Raw genomic sequence first — 6,000 nt, forward strand, 5'->3', positions numbered from 1 at the left:
GCATTGTAATTAAGGACAAGTAAAAAGTCGCAGCCATCGTCGGTGTAGCCGTGAATTTCGTTCCCGATATCCCGAAAGCGACGGGATTGACTCGATAACTGCAGAGTTCCGTCTTTGCGGCCGATCCGTAGGGGTTGAATAATTGGTTCCCATCTCACGCGGCGCCTCAGTTCGCGCGACAGAATCGGGCTACGAATTTACCCGGAACATCAGGCGTCACGTATGCGAAGAATGACAATATCTTCGCGGCAGGAAATGTGCCAAGTATACGCGTGTGCTATAATATGCCAAATCATGGGACGCGAGGGCGTCAATAAAAGGTGAGAAAATGTGGATCGAAAATACTCGGAGAAAATTTTCAGAGGTCGGATGTAAAACTGGGGAGGCAAGAAACTGAGAACTCATATAGCTGACGGCTCGTGCCGAGGGAAGAAGAAATTCCTATTCGTACAATACCTTGCGTTCCACTGCAATCAGAAGATCAAATACTAGCTGAGGAGCGATCTAGGCGACTTGATTCGCCCGCACGGCGGAATATTTCTCGGTTTCTCAGATCCGTACTTACGTACAACCCGAGGAATAAAGTAAATTGCTCGACAAATGTTTCTCTCCTCCCATTTATTTTCCCGAAAAACATAATATCCCATCGGTACAGGTTTCCTCGCTCAATCGTGCCACATGAAAGTCCATTTTCTTTCAACCCAACGTCCCCGATAATGCCCGAAAAACTTTTCCTCCCAGCTGGAATCCGAGTCGTACATTTAACGACACCGGGGCGCGATATGGGAAGGAAACGAGTCGTATCGCATTCTTATTACAGAGAGACACACCGAAAGATTCACTCCGTCCAGTTCCCGCCCATGATAATACTTGACAGATAATAAAAATAAAATGCCATTTTACTCGCGAAATGTCAACCCAACGAGATCACGGTTATTGTTTTCAGATATCGGAAATAATCCTCTCCTCGATAACCTCGAGCGGTAACCCCGTTGATGTGATCCGCTGGATTTTCAAGGATAAGGACAAAGTGTCGTTGTTTTGAACACAGATTATGCAATTCCAAGTGAGTTTGAACAAAAAACTAGCAAGCTTGTCGTATAAATTGACGAATATATGTATTATATAGGTACATTGTGAAAAGTATATGAAAAAAATTTTTGTTTCTGCTACAGATTATGACCAGAGTCATACGGTTAGCCTGTTCCGAGTACTCGAGTACAAAAGCCTCAGCAATTTTCACACTCATTCGAATATGTCCATGCGCTCGCAAGCGGCTTACTTATTGTACGTACAGGACATAAAAGTAAGTAGACACGAGTCGGAGAAAGGAAGAGTGCTAATTGCCCGACGCTTAGTCGTGAAAACGTGGCTGCCATCAAGTTGAAATACGACTAGGGCTGGACTAAGTACCAAGACGTTATTATTCCCGGTGTTTTAACTTTCTCAGGGATCCTGCAGCTAAAGAGTTTTATGAAATTTTGGTATTTAAGCCTCTCGCAGGGATATTTTTCACCAAGAGTTCAGAAAAATTTCACCCCAACGAGTAATACGAGAAATATTCCAAACGTTTCGTTAATTTAGACATTTTTTTCATCCCCGGATGAAAATACTTGAGATTCAACGGAGCGAGGAGTTTCTCCTCGCCACATCGTGGTTCAGCTCCAAGGTTTTTCGATTCCCCTCATATTTTTTCTTCTTTTCCTCATCTTTCCGGTCGGTTTTTTTTTTCTTCTTCGAAAAACCAGTCGCCCAAACGACGGGCAATATATCTGAACGTGAACGTCGGCACACTCGAGTAAACGCGTGCCTCGTGTCCCGATGCTTCGCCCCTATTTTTTCGGCCCCCGCGCCGCCCTTTCATGACCTACAGCGTTTATTTCACGTGTGTCGGCGTGTATTGTTGTCCAGCCTCGAGCGTTTTAGCCTCAGCCACTTGAGCACGTTAAGACCACGGAAGAGTTCCTGCACCCGATGCAGAAGGAATACAAAATACGCGAATTGCCTGGAAACTGGCAACTTGTTATCACGATTATTTGTTTTTTTTTTTTTTTTGTACCTCGTAAAAATCATTTGTTAAACCCTTTTTTCACCCAGTGACTGATGCGACTCAGATATATACCATCGGACCTATTTAATATTGCAGGCGTGTTTCAAGCGCAATGAGACGACGGGGGAAGGGTTAAAATATGAGAGAGGCAACGCCTTCACGACGCCTCAAGAGTTTCGGGAAAACGTGTAAGGAAAGAAAGGCAGGGAATGGAAGAGACTGGGAGAAGCTGTATTTTCGCGTAGGAGAGCTCGGGCTTCGGTGGAAAGCGAAATTCAAACGCGTAGGTAAGCAGCTCGAAGCTCGAGAATTATCGGACAATCTTTATGCGCGCAGCAAGTGTTTGCTCTAAATCTCACCAAGATTTTATCAAGGAAAGAAATCAAAGCGAAAAATCCAAATAAATCAACTCGACGCGTTTCGCTTAAGTCCCCGATAAATTTTCGCAAAGTACCCGCGATACGTATTTTTTCACCAATCGCACAGAGTGCTGTAGTTTACGCATGTCTGCGAGTACTATTTTAGATTACAAGTACTGCGAAATTGAATACAAGATCAACGGCACGTCCCTGTTTTGAAAAATTTATCTACTTAATATGACGATGATTTGAGAACGACGTACTTGCATGAGTGCAAAATTCTATCTCGGATTTGAAGAGTGTACAAGGGCTAGAGTTCGTGTATCCTCTGCACGTTGGATGACTCTTTTTCTAACCTCGTAGACTATTCATCGTGTTTTAGAAATGTTGTTGAATTCAAAGCGACGGTCACTTTTGAACGGCGATAAGTTCTGTGGGAGAAAACCAACTGAGGATATATCGAAATGAACGTGGACACTTTCGTTGGACGCCTCTGAACAATAACGAATTTAATGCGTTTCGTGCAAGCTGGCCAAGCATGCGAGCCCCTAGAGCTGCACGTCAAGTATTATACGCATAGTTGGGGGTGAAAATTTCATTGGGGTGAAATTCTGTCCGTTGCAAGGTAGAAAAAAATCAGCCCCGAGCCGAGTAGGTCTGGCTACAGGATATGCGGTTTTAAAACAGATCGCACAAGAACGAGGACCTGCTGCTGTTGACACGCTAAAGCGATATTTCAGCACGAAATGGTGAAGATCAAGTTCTCGCGTTGCGTTATTCGTTTGATCGTTAAATCCAATTACTGCAGTGTAGGAAAGCAGCTTTCTTTTTTAATTGCGGCAGAATTTCGCGGAGGGGTCTGTTGCTTGCGTTGTACTTATCTATAATTAGCGGAACTTTAAAGAAAACTTGAAGTTTACTTGACGCGGTTTAATAATATTTGTCTCGCGTCGATGGGGCGTAATATCCCCACGTCTCAGAGTCGGGGTCAAGTTCTTTACGAGAGTTAATACAGTGTCATTAGCGAACTCGTTCGTAACTTCGAAACTTAAACTGCGAAGACAGACACGGACGGATTAAGCTTCGGTAAATTTTCTCGTCGAACATGCTTTAATTTAATTTCCGAGTTACTTGATTTGTCTCGTGGAGGTAAGGAAGCAGCTCTGCAGTTCCAAAGTGGGGAAGGTAGTCAAAGGCAATTTGATTACCGAGTAAACAGTTGGTAAAGGAAAAAGCAAAACTTTCCCACGTCTGTCCAACTTCCTTAACATGTCTACGTGTATGTACTTCTAGGATCATTTCTTATCGTTGTGACCACGATATCGACCGGCGTGTTATTCTCGCTGAAGAAACACGATACCTCCTTAAAGGGTTCTCCCGTTTTTCCCACTCCCCGCGCGATCGACGTTCAAAGGTTTCTTTTCCTACGATACTGGTAAGAGCTTGAATTTTATTTTCACGAAACTCGGCTCTCTGCACATCGCAAGATTCTTAATTTTCAGTTGATCGAATCAAATTTGGCGTTCTTGGGGCATTCTTAAATTGCAAAGAAGAGATCCGTTCGACACAGCAATTCCATTCAAGACTAATTGTAGAGAAAATAATAAAACATAATCAGGTAAAGAGAATATATTCAGCGAAATAATTCTACGAAGCTTGAACAATCATCCGGTGAACGTTCTCGAACAAATTATGTTTGGCAGTAGATGATGGCGAGTAAAAAAATCTTGAAATTATGGATAAAGCAAGAAGGGTCGAAGAACAAGAAATCTAGAATAAATCCATGATGGAGGAGACGACGAAGAAAGGAGGAAAAACTATACACGAAAAGTGGACGAAGGTGAAACACCGGCCCAGCCGAGAGCGAAGAGAGGCGAGGAAAAGTTGGCTCGTTGATGATATTTTCCTCCTTTTGCCGCGGTTCCCGCCGCGACAGCGTAATCCCATAAAAAGCCAACATTGCACCGTCCTGTCTGAGGGTTTAGGTATATGCAAACGTCGTTCTTCGCCCGTCTCGTCGACGAATTCATTTTAGCAGACTCGTATAATTCGCTTCCTTCAATTCAAACTGCACGTAAGCGACGTGTTGTAAATTCACGTCGCGATCAGCGCTTCGGGAGTAATTAAAACTTGGATGCGGACCATGAAACTAATCAAATATCCGCAGCCGGTGTCTTCGCCAAGATGTTGCGAGGCGTTGTGTATAAATCATTCGACCTTTGCTGGAGCGGTAAAATTCAGACCAGTGTCACAATTGAAGATCTTCCTTCCATCGTTCGTCGGCGGTTCTATTGTACCTGTAATACGGAATTCGTATTCGAAGAAGAGTTAGAAAATAGATGAAATCAATCCCATCCCATCTCTTGCACGGAAAATTTCCACCTCAGACTTACATATTCCCAGTCGCGATTTCCTCACCCCGCCCTCGCTACCCACGGAGGGTTGGTTTAACGATTTGCATATATAACCTGTTCCCCGCGTCGCGGCGACGAGCGAGCGAAGGACCCACGCGCAAAAGTGGACAGAGCGGAGAGCGGTATCGAGATTGGACCAGACGGGAGCCCGAAGGTTTGAATTTAACTAATGTATTCAAGAATTGCGTTCTGGGGTAATTTTAAGTCGCGTCTAAAGCCCCCGAAGGGTAGCGGACGGCAAGGCCGATTAGTTTCCATAGCGGGCCCCGCGAGGCTTTCGTCGCGTAGTTCCCGATGCGTGAAAACGCAATTAAAGCGCGCCTTTCGGAGCACCTCGTGTGTGATTGAATTAACTTTACGTCAACGTCGTTACTGGACGACCAACCCTGCATGCGGGTACCATCTAGATACGGCATTACTCACCTCTAAAAGCAAGAGGGGAAAAAAAGAGGAGCTAAAATTTTTGTCATGTAAAAGTCTTTGACGGCTTATTTCATTCATTCCCTCCTTCCTTCCTTTCTTCCTTACAGTCATGCACTCGAGCTGTGCAATGCTGCGGGTTTATTGACACAGAGAGCTGACGGTTTGCACACGTTTGTGTAGTATGAAAATTGTTTTCGGCTAGCTGCCGGCTTTACGGTTGATGCTTACCGTCGCCCATGTCATAATATCGCTCACTCAACTTCTCCGCGTGCCCGGAGGCGCCGTGGTCTATTTTCACTGCAAGCTCAAGCTCAAGCTCAGGCCGCGCGTCGCGCGATGAACGACGTTGAGCATCGCAAAGCGTCGCTTTTACGGCAGATTATAAAGCACGGCTGTCACTGTCTCGACACACTCGTCGACCTTCTGTACGATTCTCCGTTTATGGGTAAGGCCTCGAATCCGGGACGCAAAACTCCATTTTAACTTCTTGATTCCTAAAACGTTTCGCGGTCGTGTAAACGCGTCCCTGCGTTTTCTCACATCCGTTTCATCCCTCGCCGCAGACTCGACTATTCGAACGTCTTGGGTTGGGAATTTTTTGAAAAATACTCAATATTTCCCGCGATATATCAACGAGACAGTATCGTTCGTAGGTGATAAACGTCGACCCATCCGAGAAATTTACCAGTTACTCATCGTAGGAGGGAGGGTGTCTGCCTCCCGTCAGAAATCCGACACAAAGAATTTGTCAAGC

The sequence above is a fragment of the Neodiprion lecontei genome, chromosome 6, assembly GCF_021901455.1.
Source record: "Neodiprion lecontei isolate iyNeoLeco1 chromosome 6, iyNeoLeco1.1, whole genome shotgun sequence".
NCBI lineage: Eukaryota > Metazoa > Arthropoda > Insecta > Hymenoptera > Diprionidae > Neodiprion > Neodiprion lecontei.